General features: G+C 39.2%; 1 long non-coding RNA gene across 1 annotated transcript; it reads left to right on the top strand.

Moving 5' to 3' along the window:
- Positions 1-4,330: 4,330 nt before the first annotated feature.
- On the top strand, positions 4,331-9,060 carry LOC134802529 (uncharacterized). The gene is made up of 3 exons (XR_010145852.1): positions 4,331-4,397; positions 5,293-5,484; positions 8,399-9,060. It is a non-coding gene; the product is annotated as an uncharacterized LOC134802529 (long non-coding RNA).
- Positions 9,061-17,729: the final 8,669 nt, after the last annotated feature.

The raw sequence follows: 17,729 nt of genomic DNA, 5'->3' as shown, positions 1-17,729 counted from the left end.
ATCTGTCTCTGAACCCACCTCGTACCAAGACGTCCTAAGAAGCCCTGAAAAAGAGAAGTGGATAGAAGCTATGAACAATGAAGTTCAATCCCTACAAGGAAACCAAACCTGGGAATTGACGACTCTACCTAAAAATAGAAAAGCACTAAGATGCAAATGGGTCTTTAAAATCAAAAGAAACCCTGACGGTACAGTCGACAAGTATAAAGCACGATTAGTCGCTGTTGGATATACACAAAAGAAGGGTATCGATTATGACCAAACGTTTAGCCCTGTAGCGAAAATGAGCACAATCCGGATGTTACTTAGTATTGCTTCTAATGAGGGTTTAATACTCAGACAGTTTGACGTGGCTACTGCTTTCCTTTACGGAACTGTCAAGGAAGAAATCTTTATGCGACAGCCAGAGGGATACGACGATGGAACGAATCGAGTATGCAAACTGAAAAGAAGCCTATACGGGTTGAAGCAGGCGCCTAAGTGTTGGAACGAGTGCATCCATGACTTTCTTATAGGGTCAGGTTTCATTCAGAGCGAAGCAGACCCTTGTGTCTATGTCAGAGAACGAGGACAGAAGAAAATACTGCTCACACTATATGTAGATGACGGATTATTGGCCGCGTCAGACGCAAAAGAGGCTGATGACTTCATTAACATTGAATTAAAAGGACGTTTTAAAATCACCACGAAGGTACCGTCCTATTTTCTGGGGCTTGAAATAGATCAACACAAAGATGGTACTATTAAAGTCCACCAAACGGCTTACACAAGAAAATTGCTTGAAAAGTATGGAATGAGTAACTGTAAGGAGGTTGGAACACCCATTCTAAAGCCTGAAAGAGAAATGGAGGATCGTAAAAGTCCTGACCAGTTAGACTTCCCTTACCGGCAAGCCGTTGGGTCCTTATCGTACTTAATGGTTGGGACGAGACCAGATATTGCATATGCAGTTGGAGTTGTATCACGGAACCTAGATAAACCTACCTCAAGCAATGTACAACAAGTAAAAAGAATACTTAGATATTTGAAGGGAACTGTCGATACAGGGCTTGAGTATAAGAAAGGTGAAAAGCGTCTGGTGTGCTACAGCGATGCCGATCACGGTGGAGACGATGCGACGGGGTGCTCCACTAGTGGAATATTATGCCTATATGCTGGTTCAGCAATATCATGGCGCAGTTCGAAGCAAACTGTCATCGCACTATCATCTACAGAGGCGGAGATAGTAGCGGCCAGTGAAGCCAGCCGTGAGATTGTTTGGCTAAGGAGATTGTTCCAAGACCTGAAAATAAAACTTGATACGCCAATTTTGCGCATTGACAATGAGTCTGCAATCAAGCTTGCGTACAATCCTCCATATGAGCAACACCGGAAGACGAAACACATAAAACTGAAACACTTCTATGTGAGACAGTGTGTATCTGAAAAAGATATAACAATTGAGCAAGTACCGACAGCAGATCAACTTGCCGATATGTTTACGAAACCTCTTTACAAACCAAGATTGATTAAACTGTGCGAAGCCTTAGGCTTGCCTTTGGCTTGAAAAGAGAGGGAATATTAAGGATGAATATCCTCTTTACACTTGAAGTGTTGTCTTTTTAATATATTCTGTTGCTATGAAACATTGTTGATTTTACTGTTACTTTTGACTTATCTAAATACAATAATAAACGCAAACTCTATTCTTGTTATACTTTAATAAGTTTTTCAACAAACTCTGTAACATTTGGTTATAATATTTATTCTCTACCAGTCATATGACAAAAAAAAACTAAATGTTTTGTGTAAGTACATGTTATGATTATTTTTATATAGTGTGTAAGTACAGTCAGCTGCAGAGAAAAGGTACCACCACTACATAGAAGTTTGTATGCAGGGGTGGGACCTTTTCTCTGCAGCTGACTGTATCTGCGCCTGCCAAAAGAAGTCATATACAATGTTTCATAATATGAAAAAGTTTCATTAATATGGTTGATAATGTATATGTATGACAACAGCCCGTCTGGCCTAGTTGGTAGTGACTAGTGACCCTGCCGGTTAAGCTGATAATCCTGAGTTTGAATCCCCGGTAAGGAAATTTGTTTGTGTAATGAGCACAGATATTTTGTACCTGAGTCATGGGTGTTGTCTATGTATTTAAGTATAGTTTAATTTTTAATTAATTTAATTTATTTATTCATTGCTTTTATGGGTTTTACAAGGAGTTAAAATATTTACATGTTCCAAACATAAACCCCGTTGGGGCACAGCAATATACATAAAGACTTAAAAACTAATACTTAAAAACTAATACTTAAAAACTAGTACTTAAAAACTAGCACACACTAGCAATTAACATAATTAAGACTTGTAATTAAGATACTCCTTTATATTGTAAAATGAGTTTTCAACCAGAAACTTTTTTAGCTTGTTGAAGAATGTTGAATCTTTCTCTATATGTTTTAGTTCTAACGGTATGTTGTTATATACTGTGACTGCCATATGGTAAGGACCGGAGTTTACTATTTTTAGATTTGTGAAAGTGCATACTAATTTATTTCTTTTCCGCAGATTTTGATTCCGTGGAAAGTTATCTCTTGTTCGCTCAAATAAATGTTTTTGTTTTTTAACTAATTTACACAATTCAAAAATGTACAGTGAAGTTAACGTTAATATTTTCATTTTTTTGAAATAAGGGAGGCAACTCTCCATGTCATTTATATTTGCTAGTATTCTTATACACTTTTTTTGTAGCAAGAACAACGACTCTACGTTCGTGCTATTCCCCCATAAAATAATACCATATGATAACCAAGAATGGGCATAGGCATAATAGGCATTAGTTGCAGCTTTTAAGTCTGTACATTTCTTCAACATGGAGAGGGCATATGTAAATTTAGATAATTTAATCGAGATTTTATCAACGTGTGCCTTCCAATTTACGCGGGAGTCTATTTCCACACCTAGTAAAGAACATGACTCAACAACCGCCAATGATTCATTATTATAGCAAGGGTTCATATCAATTGCTGGCTTCTGACAAGGTTTTATCTGCATGATTTTAGTTTTAGCGATATTCAATTCATTTGTTTGTCAAAGGACTGTCTCATTTCAAACAAAGACAGAGAGAATCATACTAGCTTTGTCATATACCAGTACTAGCACCCAAAAGATAAGTATGAGTATAGTTTTCCTGGTTCTTACTGACTGACAAATTGGTTTGACCATCTATATATAGTTATCTAAGTACCCTAAGTACCCACAACACAAGTCTTCTTGAGCTTACTGTAGAGTCCGACTAGAAATTGTAGAAATTAAAAAGTAGCAACACTGTAGTCTCATCCCTTTCAAATCAATTTAAGAAAATGGGATGACACTACAATATTGCTAGTTGTTAGTGACCTTGCCTATGAAGGTGATGGTTTTGCATCCCGGGAAGGGCATTTATTTGTGTGAAGAACTTTTGTTCCCGAGTCTTTATCTATATTTGTATAGCCTTTACCTATATACCTTTGCCTTTACACATTCAATTCACTTTCCTATTGAAAAACAAGTGCTTGCCATTGCGCATATGGGTACCAAATTTAATCTACACCGTTCATCGGTTTATATTTGATGACGTAACAGGAACACATTAGTTATTTTAGCATTATTAACATATTTTATATACTTATTAGTAGGTATAGTAGGGATAAGTTATTGACTCACTCTTACCTTTGTAGGGACATTGTTTCGTGTTGCATTTGTGGGTGCATAATCCATTTTTCCATGACACTGTCACTATAGATAGGTAGATATTCAGCGCCTCGGTCACATTGGATCCTTTGGGTGAAATGCTGCGTACGGCCCACAATCCTTTGATCGTAGCATACATGATAAGATCACCAGCTAAGGGCAGTCCTTTCCTAAGCAGTTTCAAGTTTCAATAGAGGCGATTTTTCAGACGGCGCCTGCGTCTAAGCGACACTTCCGCGTTGTTCGCCGCCCACAATAATGTTGAAGTATGCTTTTTATTACAAATTCTAATTTACAAACACTATTATTCGGTATTTTCTTGTGCTTCGGTAAGTTATCTGCAAGGGGATAGCTCGTGCTAGATATCGACACCTAGGAGGCGATAACGATTCGATTTCGCTTGTCAAAAGTGTCACTTGGCTAGACAATGTATGGCAGATATCGAATTTTGGTAACGAATGTTTTGCGTTTCGTTACAACATTGCAACTTGGCTAACATTTTTGTATTCGTTAATATTTTTCGACAGACTCATCTACGGTACCTGTCATTCCCATACATTTTTTATCGATTCGTTAGCGATATCTTTTTTCGAAATGCGTTTCGGCTAGGCCCCCAGTAGACTCAGTAGAGGTACGAGGTACTGAAAAAATATTAATTAATGGAGAAGCCGAAGTTGGAGGTAAGTGCCGCAATTCAACAACTTAAGCTAAAAAAATCTTCGTGTCCGCATGGTATTCCCTCGTGCGTATGGACTGTACAGCCTGGTGCTGGCGGAGCTGCTATGGCACATATTTAACCTCTGTCTCGAGCTAGAAGTATTCCCAGAAATTTGGAAAATTACTTGAGTGATGACCAGTACTGAAAGGTGGATCAGGAGATAAGGCAAGAGGGTTTCGACTTTCGACCGACACAAAGTTTGTACCTCACACTTAATTTTTTTAGACTGCATGAGAGACAGACAGCAGTAAGTATGTAGATTATGAAGGGCACAGATTGACACCAGCAGTGACATGGCAGTTTGTTCAAAAGAATATCTTGGTTATATTTGACAACCGGTCTGGCCTAGTGGGTGCCTAGCCTAGTGACCCTGCCTGTGAAGCTGATGGTTCTGGGTTCAAATCCTGGTTAGGGAATTTATTTGTTTGATGAGACAGATATTTGTATATTGAATAATTATATTGTTGTCTGGGTGCCCACAACACAAGCCTTCGAGCTTACCATGGGACTTAGTCAATTTGTGTAAAAATGTCCCGATAATATTTATTTATATTGAGATTGACTGAGAAAACAAGGTGTATGCTACAAGGTGCAGGTTTCTGCAAAACATATCGGTGAGTCCATTAAGACAGCTGTTTATCAGAAAAACTGAGACTGGGTCACTGATCAATGGATCAAACACCATCAAAAACTACTACTTAAGAGCAAAAAAATTGTGTTTATAGGTTCAGCAAAAGTACAAAAGGATACATACCTCTTATCATGTAATTCATGTATGCGGCACCGCGATAATAATACATTCGGTAAAGACACACTGAAAGAAAACGAACTTGAAGATGTTCTTATCTGTTCTGCAGGAAAACAAGAAGATTCGAGGAGAATGGTGTGGCACTTAATGCCGCCGGGACAGTAACCTAGCTGCAGCTCCAACTCTAGGGAATTGGGCTGAATGAACGCAACATGTGATCGACAGCCCACCTGCTTCCTGCCGAGCGTCCCTACACTACCTCTACATGGATGCCTCGCTTATTCTGCTCTACAAAACTTCTGTAAGTAGAGAATGTACAAGTGCAAGAGTTGAAGGATTGAAAGAGCTTGTCGTCTTACCTGACAGTCTTCCACACATTTACCTTAATTAATTTAAATGATGTGAATGAAAAAAAGAAAAAAAAAAAAGAGAAAAATGGTCAAAAGACATCACAACATGGTACCCAAGAGACGGAAAAAGGAATGATGGTAGACAAAAAACGAGATGGGAAGACGAGTTCAGGCAGGTGGCTGGAGCCTTGTGGAGAAGACAGGCTCTGGACAGGGACGCATGGAGGAATATGGGAGAGGCCTATGCCAAGGGCAACCAGACAAAACGTCTGCGGAGAAAGGCTAGCAGTAAGCAGTAAGTAAGTAATTTAAATGATTTTAATAATTATAGTCCTTTTTAGGGTTCCGTACCTCAAAAGGAAAAAACGGAACCCTTATAGGATCACTTGTGCGTCTGTCTGTCTGTCTGTCTGTCTGTCCGTCTGTCACAGCCGATTTTCTCCGGAACTACTGGACCAATCAAGTTGAAATTTGGTACACATATGTAAGTTTGTGACCCAAATATGGACATGTAACGTAAACAAATTAATTTTAAACATGGGGGCCACTTTTGGGGGGTAAATGAAAAAATTAAAAAAAAAAATTTTTCAAACTATATCATGTTACATATCAAATGAAAGAGCTTATTGTAAGGATCTCAAATATTTTTTTTTTATAATTTTCTAATAAACAGTTTAGAAGTTATTCAAGAAAATAGGCAAAAAATGACCATTCCCCCCCTTTATCTCCGAAACTACTAGGTCTAAAATTTTGAAAAAAATACATAAAATAGGTCTATACCTACAGATGTCAGGAAAACCTATTAGAAATGTACAGTCAAGCATGAGTCGGACTTAATTACAGTTTTAGATCCGACCCCTACGGATTTTTTAAAGATATTTCACTCACATATTTAATTACACAAACGGGTCTACCGCGATATAATTTCATTGTTTTGTTTTACCTTTAATTCCGACGTTTCAGCTGAGTTGCACCAGCTGTGGTCACGGAAAGACTGACGTCCCAACAAACCTACAAACGCCAACCAAACGCGCGTCCAAACGCGGTAGACCCGTTTGTGTAATTAAATATGTGTACAAAACGCGAGAGTTTAAAGTGTTAGATTTCACTCACGTTTCACATAAAAAATACATTGTTAACAGTGCCGGATTAACCAATAAGCAAAACAAGCACGTGCTTAGGGCACCACGTTCAGGGGGGGCACCAAAATGCCAGGTTGAAAAAGGTGAACAAATTTTAAAATTAGGGACAGACACATCGTTTTTACCACACGATTTTTTTTTAGCTGTCCAAAAGCTAGTTTGCAAAAATAATGGCGCGTATTTCTTTGGGAAACAATCGGTAGCAGTAGAAGAGGTGTGACTACATGCATAGATTCGATTTCAACCCACTCTTTTGCGGTTCGGCGTTAGGTCTTATGCGAGGCCTTCTGCCTTACGGCAAAGTTGATCTTCTGCCTTAAGTAATTACACTTGGGCGTGGATCCAAATCCAAGCTTTCCTCTTTCGCAGCTGGGCCTACTGCCTTGCTCTTACTTCGCCAATTCAATTCACTTTGTCAATTCCAAGCTCTACTTTCTTCCATATTTTATGCATGAAAACAACCTCGCTGAGAGCCTTAAATATCGAGCCCTATGCGAAGCTAGGCTGATAGAAAACTGTCCCATCCTTTCTCTGTATGAAATCCTGGAATCGGGCCTGGTTCGGACTAAAAGTAAAATTGCGTTTTTTATATCGAAAAATTTTCGCGCTCGCTTCGCTCGCCTTTTTAATAACTTTCTAAGGTATGACAAAGGTGACATTCGGGTGACGACTGCAGCAACATTACTCTGTTGCAACGTTACTGCTGCAGTACTGTCAACTTCCGTGATAAAATGATGTGACTGATTTCCATACTAAAAGTAAAAATGTACAACTGTCTATCATATTGCGTTTTTATATCGAAAAATTTTCACGCTCGCTTCGCTCGCGTTTCAATCACTTTCTTAGATATGATAAAGGTGACATTCGGGTGGCGACTGCAGCAGTATTAGGTACTCTGTTGCAACATTACTGCTACGGCACTGTCAATTTAACATTACTGCTACGGCACTGTCAATTTTCGTGATAAAATGATGTGACTGATTTCCATTCTCAGCTGTAATGCGGCATTGAACTGACCCTAGGGAGAGGGGGCACCATGGTCTAGAAATGCTTAAGCATCAAAATATCTTAATCCGGCACTGATTGTTAAAAATTGTGTAATATACATATATATGGAACGCGAGCCCGACTCGCACTTGGCGGGTTTTTTTTCAGATTACCTCAATTACCTCTAGTATACTACTTTTGAGGTTAGAACAACCCACCAAAACATTTAATGTAAAGTGTTGCCAAGACTAGTTGCATAAAGCTTTTACACTAAAAATATATCAGATCCCGTAGTAGGTACCAAGACTTTTACTCTGTCATTCCTAACTTTATAAGCTCTAACAGTATAAATAAAGCCAACATCTTGGTCAAACAGTACGGCTTGGCCGTTTCGTTGGTGTCATACTCATATGGACAATCCCGTAATGACACTTTCAGAATTTGAAAGACCTTTGTTGCTACTTTGTACAACAAGTCCACTGAGGGAGTGTTTGTAAAAACGACATATCAGTTTATATAAACTACGATAATACAAGGTCATATAAGCAGGCATAATTTTAAAACATTTAACATTTAGGTTTTCATAAAAGTTACGTACCTATTTCTAGCGCCATCTATGTATGTATGGCCTATATAAAATAAGCCAGGAAAGTTATGAAAGTGAATTAAAGTTTATGTTGCACAGATAAAATCATTTTAAACAAATATTCTAAATATAATTATTCTCAAATTTCAGGAGCTGATACAAGCAGCCAGAATGAGTCTCTGCTGAGTCGCCGGCGCCGGACGTGCGTCGCGCGCCTCGGGCGTCTGACGTCTTCGTGTGAGTCGCCAATTGCAGGGGAAGATACGAATAGTTAGGTATAAAAGCTACTTTAGTCAACCTCGCCTCAGTACTGTTTGTATTGACTGAAATACAAGTAGCATATATGAGATGTTCGGACGTATCCGTGAAAATACGAAGGTAAAGGAAATTGCACTACATTTTTAGAACCTATTCACCTGTCAGTAAAATATTGAAAAGGAAAGTTCATGAGTTTTATAATTTTCTTTCCTCCAACAGCTTCACATGGAGCAAATGTAAACCTTTTATGTTAATAATATCAGTAATGTCAAGGTACAACGCTCTTTAGAGCATATTGCCATTCCTTTTACTCGAGCGGCCTGTGGGTTAACTATACGAAGCGAGCCTACAATGCATTAAAAGTGCAGTATAACAATGCATTCAGAATGCTGTTGGGCTTACCTCGTAGATGTAGTGCATCTGGCATGGTTTGCGAAGCTAGAAGTTTTCTGGCAATCATGCGCAAGAAAATAGTATATCTGCTAGGTCGAGTTAGAAGCAGTCCCAAACATACATGTTCGAAAAGTAGAACTCCCTTAGATCGTATTTCAATTTATCGCCTCTCGTTGGCAATTAAGGTGGTTCGCTTTCCATACAAAAAACAATTAAGTAACTAATAGTGTGTAATTACTTAATATAACGCAATTGTTTTTTGTATGGAAAGCGAACCACCTTAACTATTCGCACAACGTTTTGTAGTTGCAGTAAGTACTTACATATGGCCGGTAAAATTTTCGAAATAGGTATGTATTTACGTACAGTGCTAATTGCCGCACATAGAATAATTAAAGTTTGATCAATCGGAATATGTTCATAAGTCACTTATTACATTTCGATTTATAAGTCTGTATTTTCCAGCTTTAGATGTGCATGACTGCATATGCACATCTAAAGCTGAAAAATGCTTTCATGAATACGGTTATAATTATGGCTAAATTATGTTAATAGGGACAAAATGTATCATTTTCAACCAAAAGGGGACTTATTATCTGTTGTCAATAAGGCGCTATTTCCATAAAGCTTCAATTTGAAATCAGCCTCGTCGACAACCGAAAATGTTAACCTTTTGGTTGAAAACGTCACAAATTATGGCGATAGAGAATACAATGTTCTGTTGCCAGAGTGCAGCACTAGTAAAACCCGTAAACGAGTGAATTGCAAAAAAGTGTAGGTAACACAATGGAATATTCACAAAAATATGCAAGAATGTAACACAAAATGAAGAAAATGTATGTGTTTTTTTTTGTGTTACGTCACACAAAGGAAGCCAAAATCGACGCCGCAATATTTTTCACGACGTGTAGAATAAAAGTGGCGTCGAATTCAGGAATCCGCAAATACCATACCGATAGCCAAGTAATTTATCTATAGAACAATGTTAAAACAGTAGTAGAAACGGTTAGCTTTGCAAACTTTTAGTAGATTGGTTTGGTTTTGGTAGATCTCTCGGTTTGGCATGCTTGATGCTCTTCACATCACCACAGACGGAGGTCGACAGTTCGAATCTGTCTTGTTCAACCAATTGATGGAGGCACATGCACGCATACGAACCACATATTACACTACCATCCTGGAGCTAATTGGATTATTTGCATCTACTATTATAGTATATACCTATGCCTTATTTTTACGCCTAAGACCCTAAGCTTTTAACAAAAACCATTATTTATTTTATACCTACGGGCGGTTTAGCTCCCGTACCTACCTCTATTATACCTAGCCACGTGCTAAAGCAACAATGTCCTTTAAATCCGTATCCTGTATCGTGATAGTATTAAGATTCAACTCGTCTACATTGAGGTGGTCGATCGTCCTAAATATATTACCAAAACATGTTAACTCGTATGAGCTGTTACATAGATTTGAACCTTAATACTATCATGATAATTTTTGATTAATATTTTTAAATAATTTGTTAAGCATATTTCCACTTGCAAATATAATTTGCAGCATTCTAATATTATGCAATGGTAAACATATAACATGTTATATATTCGCGATTCATGTCAACAGCCCTATTGTCAGGCCCCCTCCAGCAGCGGCGGGAGCAGCTCGGCCCCCCGCGCCCGCCCCCGCCCCGCAGTAATAGTTATTTGTTTTACAAGGAGGCAAAGTTGTTGTTCAATCGCTCGTGCTAATATTGATACCCGAGCAAGCGAAAGATTCCAAAATTGAACCAATAGCGTAGCGAGTGGTTAAAAAAATGGAATGTTGAGCGTTGCGAGGGTTTCAAAGCGCGAGGGTTAAACAAAATTTGCCCCCGAGTGAAACACAAAATTTTTCACCACACCAACCCGAAGCAAATATTAAATGTAAAATATCAAACAAAATCAAATCCAAATTAATGTTACCTATTAAATATTTATCATCCAAAATCATCATAAAAGTCAATTCTACCAGCAAACATAAGAAAACAACTCAAAATTTGCATTTGATTACTTTGCCTCACATGTGAATAAAATGCAACTTTGCTATCAGTTTTTGAAGTGCAAAGTAAGCCTTTCCGAGTAGGTGTGGTGAAAAATATAATGTTCTAGTGCTGAAACGTATCACTATTACTGTTTAGTTAGAACAACATGAACCTCATAGAACCCTCTTTCAAGTGCTATTGAAAGAGGCGGCTATATATACAGGGCCTGGGGCCTAGGGCGGCGAATAGTTATTTACGATACAAGTGCGGAAAAGAGGAAATTCGAACGAGTGGCGATAAATTAAAACATGACCGAAGGGAGTGTTTTAAATCCACACGATTTGCAAATTACCTATTCGCACGTGTATCGTACAACGTTTTAACCCTTTAAACTTTTGACATACGCACGAAAAGTGCTATTTTACGCACTAGTGCGGGAAAACAGGACCATGTGTACTTTAAATGATATTTTTATTATTAATTTGTATAAATATTATATGAATGTCATTAGTCATTGCCTACATTAAGTGTACTTAATCTATGCTTCCATAAATATATTTACTATCATTATCAATATATTACAAGACGTTGCACATATGTCGTTGTTTCACTTATATGCACACCAATATAGCCTAATATAACTGGAAAGCCTGGCAGGCTAATCTTTTAACACGTTGGCTGCCATGAACATTGAACATCACCGTTGGGATCACGTAATCTTCTCTGTGTGCCCATGAGCATCACCAGTGGAATCGAAAGCTCGTTACCTCTTTATTGACCTCAGTAATATAGTGATGCTGGGATCACTAAATTTGTAAGGGGCGTGGGAGATACACTTTAGGTGAAGGATGGTAGGCAGCCAATGTGTTTAATACTTCGTTTATTTTTGGTAGGCTTAATTTTGCTGCCCTTTTTAGTAGTTTCGGTCGGACACTACACAAAACCCATTGCGTTCCGGTCCAGGCGCCATAGTGACGATGACGAGCTATTCATAAAAACTGAAATCTCTAAACTACTCGAAGACGGTATCATCGAACACAGTGTATTTCCCTGGCGGGCACAAGTTCTAATTGCCGGTGGAGGTCTACATAAGAAGAGGATGGTAATCGATTATTCTCAAACGATTATCAAATAGGGTATAGTTAGACCGTAAAAAGTCTGCAGCGATTTTGATAGCCCACGCAGTGCAAGTGTCATTTAAAACGTCAAACTTCTATGAAATTATGACTTATACATAACACTTACACGGCGTGGGCTATCAAATCCGCTGCAGACTTTTATTGGTGCGACTATAATTGCGTCAGTTTATCGTCCGGTGTCAGTTTCCCTCCACTTGACGGATTAGTAAATATTAAATTTCATTTATTTATAATTTGCTACTTGCGAAATATATTTTTATGTAGATAGATAAATTGTTTAGGTATTAAGGATCATAGAATATAATACTCACTATTAAGGATGCAATAAGTCCAAATTTGTGCTGCAATGAAGGTTTATATTCAAATTTCGGACGGAAACTGACACCGGACGAAAACTAGCACAATGACCCTATACTGAATTGGATGCATTCCCATTGCCAAAAATAGAAACAATTGTCGCAAAAGCAGCACAATACAATTATTTCAGTCAAATTGCTTATCACCATTCAAGTATACAGGGTGTCCAGTAATTAATGGACAACCTTCTAACCATCGGCCCTGTCGATTACATTACAAAAAATTACATTGTACTCTAACATTTTCAAGAAGTCTGGTCGCTTGTGGTGAAAAAAAAAAATTATGGAGAACAGATCCGAGTGCCCAACTTTCTTAAAAATAGTTTATCTAATACTGATTCTAAAATGGTATCACACATGCTATTTACATTTCTACAAACAAAGATATGGCCTAGATGGTGATTAAAGTGAAGTATGCATGGTGCTAACTAATAAAAAAGACATAAAAGTGCGATTATCTCGAAAACCACGAAACTTTTACTAGACCTATAAGTGCATTTTCTGGACCAGCCTAAGGTGCCCTGCCGATGGTTGGAAGGTTGTCCATTAATTACTGGACACCCTGTATAAGTACCTATTCTATAAAAAGAACGAATATACACCGCGTTTGAAGCAAACGGTAAATTATATGGTACCATGTACCATGGTATATCAGTTCGGGGTCACCAACGGTGTAGCGGCTTTCCAGCGTACTCTGAACTACATCTAAAGCCCCCTCCTCACTCGTGCGCGAATCGCGGCGCGAAGCCGCGAACGCGAGTGTGGCGTCGATTTTCGTAGACAGCGAAATCGACTCCACACTTCACGATTCACGCGCATAGTCTGGAGGGGGCTTAAAGATAACTTTTAGCCCCCATGGCAGAAAAGCTGCGAATAGAGAAGAGTTCCGGACTGTGGTAGCCGACATCCATAGAGGATATGGCACCTAAAGAAGAAGAAGTAGTAAAAGTTAAAGATCCCCGCAATTTGCGAATTTCAGTTTTCGCGGTGGGCCCCCTGGAAACCAAACGCCAGCCTTAAGTGGTATCCAGACGGGACTGATAAAAATTAAAATCGGTCGATTTGATCAGAAATGAAATTGGCGTCTATCTCCAATTCAATCACCAATTTTAGATTTATGGTGATATTAATTAAAGCCCCTGTATAGTTCGTAATTTTGTAACAGAGGCCGAGCTAATCCTATTGTCTATTGTTAAGTAAAACCGCTCGTGCCACGTGCCACAACCACCTGCATAAAAACCTGCGTACTTCGGTTACTGAGTGCTGGCGAGTCGAACACTACAGAGCCAGTCTAAAACGTGTCATCGAGATGCGTAACAAAGGCGCGTTATCGGAGAGCGCACCTACACTGGTTTTTTGAGCGTTGGACTAGCCCGCGCTCAGGTGTCAAATAGAATAAGTATGACCCTTTTTTGCAGGTAAGTAGCACGTGCGGTTTTACTTAACAATAAACAATAGGATTAGCCGCCGGGCTCTGTTACAAAACTACGAACTATACACAATGGGTCAGCGCCGGCCACTCCAAGAGACGCATTTGTGCGTTAGAGGGAGCAAGTGTTATTGCTATCTCATTCTACCGCATGGCTGCGTCCCTTGGAGTAGCCGGCGCTGGTTCCTTGTGTACAGGGGCCTTTAGAGCCCTCTAAATTGAAAAAATGCCCCAGAACGAAAATACTGGCGCACCCTAATAGCATTTTCTTGTAGGGATTTTGTTGGGCCTTTGTTTACGTATTAGTTGGGCAACCGTTATATTTGGCCGTACGATTTGCTGGAGGGCCCTCGACAAAGGCCCTCCCGAAGATTCCCAACAGAGGGCCATAAGAGTATTTTTTTCGTTGGGCCTATTTAAATAAATCATACAATTATTCAACGGTGGTGGTTTTGGTTGGGCCGTGGTTGGGCCTATACACATTTGTTTGATGGTTGGTTAATTGTTACATTTGGCCGTACGATTTGCTGGAGGGCCCTCGACAAAGGCCCTCCCGAAGATTCCCAACAGAGGGCCATTAGAGTAATTTTTTCGTTGGGCCTATTTAAATAAATCATACAATTATTCAACGGTGGTGGTTTTGGTTGGGCCGTGGTTGGGCCTATACACATTTGTTTGATGGTTGGTTAATTGTTACATTTGGCCGTATGGCTTGCTGTAGGGCCAACTGCAAAAAAATAAAAAAGGGACATTTTTTCGTTGTGCTTCTGTTTGCAAATTCAACAATTACCCAACGGCAAGTCAGGTAGGTCGGTAGGTAGTCGTGCACCAGGTTGAAGGCCCAACACAGCTTGTCCCACAAAGGGCCAACATTGTAACTTTAACGTTGGGCCTTGTGTAGGATTCTTACAATACTACCGTAGGTAAATAGTTGTGTAATTTATAGTGTGCCTACAGTCTAATTATGTAATGGGCTTTTGTTTACGAGTCCTACAGTTACCCTACGTTAAGTAAGTGGTTGTGTAATACGACGTTGGGCCTTTGCTGATAAATATTACAATTACACTACGGTAGGCATTGGTTGTATCCACATGAAGGCCCTAGGCTAGGCAGCAGTTGTTGTTAATCTTCTCTGTATCGTTCCAATTTTAGTATATGTACTGCCGAAGCAATTACACTTACTATACACTCTAATTTGTATATATACTAACCGCACTTCGAAACTTCGTAAGCGAGATTTATGTTTTTTGAGATTTAAATTGAGAAAATGTTGGTAAAATACAATTTTTTAAATTTATGTATAAATTTTATAGTTATAGCTATTAGATTTATAAGTTACTTTTAAAAAATATTATGACTATATCCGGAATAATCGAGAAAATAACTATAACTTCGATGTTTGGAGACAGTAACGCCATCTAGTGACGCCACAAGCAAACTCAACTGGTATTGTTGGGTATCAGTACCACAGCCAATGTTGGTAAATGCGATATTTGTGCTCACTGGGCCAACGAATGTTATCGTTGTTTAGCCACCGGTACCAAAATACACAAAGGCCCATTGTTAGGCGTCAGTGCCACAGCCAATGTTGGTAAATACGATATTTGTCATCATTGGGCCATCGGATGATATCTTTGACTAGCCAACGTTACCAAAATACACAAAGGCCCATTGTTGGGCATCCGTGCCACAACCAATGATGGTAAATGCGGTATTCGTCACCATTGGGCCAACGAATGTTATCGTTGTTTAGCGAACGGTAGCAAAATACACAAAGGCCCATTGTTGGGCCTCAATGCTACAGCCAATGTTGGTAAATGCGATATTTGTCGTCATTGGGCCATCGTATGATATCGTTGATTAGCCAACGTTACCAAAATAAACAAAGGCCCATTGTGGGGCATCAGTGCCACAGTCAATGTTGGTAAATGCGATATTTGTCATCATTGGGCCATCGGATGATATCGTTGATTAGCCAACGTTACCAAAATACACAAAGGCCCATTGTTGGGTATCAGTGCCACAGCCAATGTTGGTAAATGCGATATTTGTCATCATTGGGCCATCGGATGATATCCTTGAGTAGCCAACGTTACCAAAATACACAAAGGCCCATTGTTGGGCATCCGTGCCACAGCCAATGTTGGTAAATGCGGTATTCGTCACCATTGGGCCAACGAATGTTATCGTTGTTTAGCGAACGGTAGCAAAATACACAAAGGCCCATTGTTGGGCATCACTGCTACTGCCAATGTTGGTAAATGCGATATATGTCATCATTGGGCCATCGGATGATATCGTTGATTAGCCAACGTTACCAAAATACACAAAGGCCCATTGTTGGGCATCAATGCTACAGCCAATGTTGGTAAATGCGATATTTGTCGTCATTGGGCCATCGGATGATATCGTCGATTAGCCAACGTTACCAAAATAAACAAAGGCCCATTGTTGGGTATCAGTGCCACAGCCAATGTTGGTAAATGCGATATTTGTCATCATTGGGCCATCGGATGATATCCTTGACTAGCCAACGTTACCAAAATACACAAAGGCCCATTGTTGGGCATCCGTGCCACAGCCAATGTTGGTAAATGCGGTATTCGTCACCATTGGGCCAACGAATGTTATCGTTGTTTAGCGAACGGTAGCAAAATACACAAAGGCCCATTGTTGGGCATCACTGCCACTGCCAATGTTGGTAAATGCAATATACGTCATCATTGGGCCAACGAATATTATCGTTGTTTAGCCAACGGTACCAAAATACACAAAGGCCCATTGTTTGGCATCTGTGCCACAGCGAATGTTGGTAAATGCGATGGTGGGCCAATACAAAATTAATGTTGGCTACGGAACGAACCTCATCCCAACGTTTTCCCAACCGTTGGCATCGTGGGCCCCAACGAAAATGCTACTAGGGCACTGTGGGCTGAAATTCGGCTCTCAATGACATAGAAACCGAAGTTGTTATTTTTATGTTTTCTTGATTGAAATAGGTTTTGCTAGGCATTGTTATGGTAACCTAGAGTCAGATCAAGAATAGTCTGCAGCGGATTTGATAGCCCACGCAGTGAAAGTTGCTATTTTAAACGTCAAACTTCTATGAAATTATGACTTTAAATGACACTTGCACTGCGTGAGCTATCAAATCCGCTACAGACTTTTTTTGGTCCGACTCTATGAATTTTACACGCTTTGGAATGAAAATTGTCGAGTTACGAATTTTTTTCAAAAAAATGTATGGAGCAGGAACAAGAAATCATTATTAAGTACTCAAGAACCGCAAAACAAACCGTAATATCCTCGCAGATGGTTATACTACGAATTATTTGTGATTTTTTGGCATATTACATACTTATATCCGTCACGAGTGCGGCTTTTTAAAAAAAAAACATTAATTGTTTCTATGGAAAAAGCACGAAAACCAAAGTCAACTGTTGAGATATTTCAAATAAATCATAACTAGTATTTTCGACTCAAATCGTCTGAAACTTACAACTTAGCATAAACATACTGGGCAAAACCCATTTCAGTCAAAAAAATCTTAATATGGTTTGGTTTGGTTTTTGTGCTTTTCCCATAGAAACAATTAATGATTTTAAAAAAGCCGCACCCGTGACGGATATATGTAGTATGCCAAAAAATCACAAATAATTCGTAGTATAACCACCTGCGAAGATATTACGGTTTGTTTTGTGTTTCTTGAGTAAGTAATAATGATTTCTTGTTCCTGCTCCATACATTTTTTTGAAGTGAAAACTTCTTTAGCCGGCGCTGAGCACTTTTTGAGGTGGGGAAAAAATGATAAACTCGATACAGCGTAACACATAACGCGTAACGTAACGCTGACGTCATGTGTCACGCACAATGTTATTCACCAAAGAAC

The sequence above is a fragment of the Cydia splendana genome, chromosome 24, assembly GCF_910591565.1.
Source record: "Cydia splendana chromosome 24, ilCydSple1.2, whole genome shotgun sequence".
Taxonomy (NCBI): Eukaryota; Metazoa; Arthropoda; class Insecta; order Lepidoptera; family Tortricidae; genus Cydia; species Cydia splendana.
This window is presented reverse-complemented; position numbering and strand designations above follow the sequence as displayed.